Source organism: Rhinopithecus bieti, unplaced genomic scaffold (assembly GCF_001698545.2).
Source record: "Rhinopithecus bieti isolate Rb0 unplaced genomic scaffold, ASM169854v2 scaffold_5216, whole genome shotgun sequence".
In the NCBI taxonomy this organism is placed as follows: Eukaryota; Metazoa; Chordata; class Mammalia; order Primates; family Cercopithecidae; genus Rhinopithecus; species Rhinopithecus bieti.
Genome location: NW_016805021.1, coordinates 2,767,707 through 2,772,827, shown reverse-complemented (window position 1 = coordinate 2,772,827; position 5,121 = coordinate 2,767,707). Strand labels below are relative to the sequence as shown.

Sequence of the window (5,121 nt, the reverse complement as noted above, 5' to 3'; positions counted from 1 at the left end):
TTTTTTTGAGATGGGGTCTCACTCTGTCACCCAGGCTGGAGTGCAGTAGCACAATCTCGGCTCACTGCAACCTCTGCCTCCCAGGTTCACGCGATTCTCCTGCCTCAGCCTCCAGAGTAGCTGGGACTACAGGCATGCACCACCACACCCAGCTAATTTTGTGTTTTAGTAGAGACGAGTTTTCACCACATTGGCCAGGCTGGTCTTGAGCTCCTGACCTCAGGTTTTCCACCTGCCTTGGCTTCCCAAAGTGCTGGGATTACAGGTGTGAGTCACCGCACCCGGCAAGAAACAGTTCTTTTGAAATCTGTGCATGTTTATCCAGAGATTCTTACAAGAACTGCTTCCATCCTCTCCAAGTCATCCCTCATCTGAATCACATGTCTCAAGGTCATTCTCCACCCTTTTACCAGAAACTCTCTAGATCAAGCTGCTCCCCACCAGGAAGAGGGTGACCCTGTGATGCGTGAGGTGCTGGCCAGTCTGCCCCGGTGCCTGCTGGATGGAGTGTGTGTGTGTGCTTGTGGATAAAATCACTCATAGTCATTTAGGTGGAAGGACTCCTTTCCTCTCAGCAGAAAGGAAAGACTACCAACTGACTGGTAGTTCTTTCCAACAATTCTGTATGAAATGCCTGTCATGTGCCAGGAACCTGTTTGCCACTAGAGGTATAAAGATGAAAATACAGGGTCTTTGCTCCTGAGAATCTTGTAGTTTAGTGCTGGAGACAGACATACTTAATAGTTTCTAAGTAATATAGTAAGTGAACAGAGAGCTGTAGACTCTAAGTAACGTGGGAGCCCAGAGGAAGTGCCCTTGGGTGTTCACGAGAGACTTGCTGGACGAGGGGCTATGAGAAGAAAGTTGGGAAGGCGAGGAAGCACGTAGCAGTGAGTGTGAAGACGCGGAGGCATGGACCAGGACGCTGTGTGCTGGGAAGCCACCAACACAAGAGTATTGCTAGAGAGAAAATGCAAGGTAGAGGGAGGCAGGAGAGGAAGAAAGTCGGATTGTGTCACAGAGGTTCCCTGGGCCATGCTGAGAAGCTTGTCCTTTCTTCTGTTCTTGATGGGAGCCACTGAAGGATTTTGAGCAGGGTTGGGGCATGACCGGGTTTGCACTTAATATGGTCACTCTGGCTAGAGGGAGAGAGACCAGGGGAGAGGTGAGGGTTGCCTAAGCCAGGCAGTAATAGTGGGGAGAGACAGGAGGGAAAGAGTTTAAAATATACGCGAGGTCACACCAATAAAATAGGATCACTGCTTGGCTGTGGGGAGAAGAGTGAGGAAGAAGGAGCACAGGCTGACTCCTGGGTGTCTGCTTGGAGCAGTTGGTTAGCAGTTGTGCCATGAACTGAGATCATGGATCTGAGGGGCAGGGAAGGGCAACTTTTAGGAGGTAGATGATGCATTCAGTTTTAGGCATGTGGAGTCTGACGTGCCTGTGGACATCCAAAAGGAAGAGACCACAGCTGGGGAGAGATTCCATCTGAGAGACAGCCGCTTAAAGAAGTAGTTCAAATGAAGACAGCCTGCAGCGCACAGGGTGCTGGGCCAAGAATGGAACCTGCGGCGCACAGGCATCTAAGAGAGGATCCAGGAAGACAAACCTACCAAGGAGACCTGGAGGGATTAATCAGAGGGGCGCAGGGAGAGCTGGAGAGAGCAGTGTCACACGCCAAGGGAGTAGAGTTACAAGAAGAAATAGTGGTCAACTGCGTTCCAGGAAGTGAGGAATAAAACCTGTCTACTGGACTGGGAATCAGGAAGGCACTGGTGACATCGGCAAGTGTGGAGTTAGAAGAAGTGTGGGAGACATTTGGATATCCTTAATTATTTAGAGGAATAATGGGATGAGGGACAGTTTACCATAACCTTTATGTCATATGCACAGGCCCAAGTAAACACTTCTGTCACCGCTTGTTAGAAGCATGTGTACAAGGATGCGGGGGGTGAGGAGGGAAGTAGAGCTGGGAGTCTCCTGGCCCCGATAGCCCACGTGTCATCTGTTGCAGGACATGTGGACAGTGAGGGACACAGTGGCCATCGAAGCTCTTGGAGCAGCTTGGCTAGTTCAGAGCCTTTGCTTTTGTGGAAAACTGATACATTGTGTCCCACAGCAGCATTAGCATGTGGCAGGACCTCACTTCCCTCAAGGTGTTTTCCTTCACTCTAGCCATCTGAGGTGGAGCTTGCTCCTCTCTGACCTCTGGACCCAGCCCCACAGGAAGCAGGAGGCTTCCATCAGCCCACTCACCCCAAACCATCCACCCTGGAGAGAGCCGCCTCCTTCCACCGGACTTACTCCTAAAGGCAAATTGCTAGGATCTGGGCCTATGCATTGCCTCATCTTTCTCTCATAGTCAGTGGTTGCCCCAGCACAAAGCTGCTCTTTTTATTTTCTTATCCAGTACTTTCCTTATCCAGGTCTGTAAGCAAGTCCTCTGACTTTGCAGAACCATCCTTCTGCTCTCTGTCTTCGTGAGTTCGATCGTTTTGATTTTTAGATTCCACAAATAGGTGAGAACATGCGATGTTTGTCTTTCTGTGCCTTACTTCTTTTGCTTGACATAATGACCTCAGTTCCATCCATGTTGTTGCAAATGACAGGATCTCCTTCTGTGTTATGCTGAATAGTACTGTAACAGGTCTATAACCAAAACCTCTGACTTTGCTTTTCTCAGCTTGCTGAGGCAATGTAAATAATAAACAAAAGGAGAACTGTAAATGGGAATAATAAAGGTACTTACATAATGGGTTTATGGGAGCATTAAATGAGTTAATATAGAAAGTGTCAGGCATGCAGAAAGTGCTGTCATTTGTATTATTGTTTGAGAGGTCCCCACCACAGGAGGAATTAGGGCCAATAGTTAAAGACAGATACTTCACAGGAACTTTACTGTGAAGGATGAAAGAAATAGCCTGGAGCTACAGGAGACCCTCAAAGTCAAGGGGCATTGTTTTTCTGGCTAGGAGAAATTTGGTCATGGTTCCAGGCTGATCAAGATGACTGATGAGGCCTGGCGGTGGCTCATGCCTATAATCTCAGCACTTTGGGAGGCCAAGGTAGGCAGATCACTTGAGATCAGGAGTTTGAGACCATGGTGAAACCCTGTCTCTACTAAAAACACAAAACTTAGCTGGGCATGGTGGTGCACTCCTATAATCCCAGCTACTCAGGAGACTGAGGCAAGAGAATTGCTTGAACCCAAGAGGCGGAGTTTACAGTGAACCGAGATCGCACCACTGTAGTCCAGCCTAGGCCACAGAGCCAGATTCTGACTCAAAAAACAAACAACAACAACAAAAAAACCCAGATAATTGATAATAATTATTGAGGAAGAAGTTAATTATAAGAGGAAGAGATAATTCATGTCAAATTTGCACTTTAGACCCTGGGAAATTGTTATGTTTTTGTCTTGGAGGAATGGGGATCTCTGCTACCCTGAGCTCCCTTGCGAGGGTCCGTCTATTGGGAAGGGTTGCTAGGATGATGACTGAAGCTGTCTTCACACCCCCCTCAAGGTAACATGAGCCAGGTAAACATAGGTGGCTGCACTGGCTTCTTCTGGTATTATACAAGTTGCACTAATAAGTGAAATCAGCAGCAGACAATTTGTCTGCACAACACTAACAGTACTTTGAGTACTGGAGATTGTCTAAATTAGTAACAGGCACACATGACAGGCATTCAAATACAGAGATAAAACGATTGCAATTGACTTGCGTTTCAGTGTGTTACAAAGTTGGCCAGATTAGATCTACATCTACATGTCTAGTTCAATTTCAAATTATAGATTTGTTTCAAAGTCTTCTTTTATTACCTGCTTTGTTTAATCTGCCCTAATTTAGATTATTCTACATCCTTTCACATAAAACAACTTTTAACCTAATTCCATTGATCTGATTTCGTTTTGGAAAATTTTACTAACTTCCATGCCAGCAAAGGTGCCAGAGAACTTAAAAGCAAGTCATCTTAAAGAATGTAAGAGCCAGACTCTGACATTTAAAGCTGTTGTGTAGTGTGTGATTTCTCCACCTGCTGCTCCTTAGATCTGATGGAGTTGGTTTTTGACAGGACAGTGTGTGTTCTAAAAGAAGAGAACCAGATCATCTCTGTTCTTGTACCATGTTTTTAGAAAACCAGGGGTTTGCATTGGTTATAAATATCAAACATAAAAGATTGGAATATTTTTCAAGATGTTGTACGATGGAAATGTATATTATTAGAACAGTGAGAACATTGAATCCGGATCATATCCTTTCAGAAGAAAATGAAAGAGATGAGATTAGTTTTGTAAAAGCAGGATGTTTCTGGGATGTGTGTAAGCACGCACATCTCAGAAATACTACTGGATCATTATTTGCAAGCTTGACATATAGGGGAAAAATTTAAAATTTGAAAGCATTTTAATTATAATTTTTGAGTAAGGAAATCAGATCTTAAGAGCATTATCCTGGTTAATTTTCTGGATATGCAGAAAGAAAACTAGGGCTAGCATGACCTTAATTCAGGTCAAAGTTCCTGATCTACAAATGTAGACTGAATGTAAAGTTGTCAAAGCAGCATGATGACACAGTACTTTAAGAACATCCAAAGTACACGTATTAAACTGGATCACTCAAAGCCAGCAGAAAGGGTCAGGTCTGTTTACTTAGCCCAAACCGGAACTGTAAGCCTGAATTGCTCTCTGACCCTGGGAAAACCCTATTTTTTCATTGGTTGTAAACTAACTCCAAATAAGCAAACTTCTGCACCAAAGTCATCTAACTCAATATATTTCTGCATACATATCATAGCTGATGCTGGTGCATGTATAACCTCACCTAGCACCTCCCTCTACAGGTTCCAGTATATACTGTATGTGTCTTCATATGAAGTATGTGGTTTCTCTTTAAAGTTATCCCTCAGAAAAGAAGGAGCTTCTTTGGCCGGGCGCGGTGGCTCAAGCCTGTAATCCCAGCACTTTGGGAGGCCGAGACGGGCGGATCACGAGGTCAGGAGATCGAGACCATCCTGGCTACCACGGTGAAACCCCGTCTCTACTAAAAAATACAAAAAACTAGCCGGGCGAGGTGGCGGGCGCCTGTAGTCCCAGCTACTCGGGAGGCTGAGGCAGGA

The 5,121-nt window shown here is 45.4% G+C and overlaps 1 protein-coding gene across 2 annotated transcripts in view; it reads left to right on the top strand.

The window, feature by feature from the left end:
- The window catches only part of ACOT12 (acyl-CoA thioesterase 12), a 74,627-nt gene that overhangs the window by 40,750 nt on the left and 28,756 nt on the right, over positions 1–5,121 (top strand). The gene's annotated exons all lie outside the window — the stretch shown is intronic.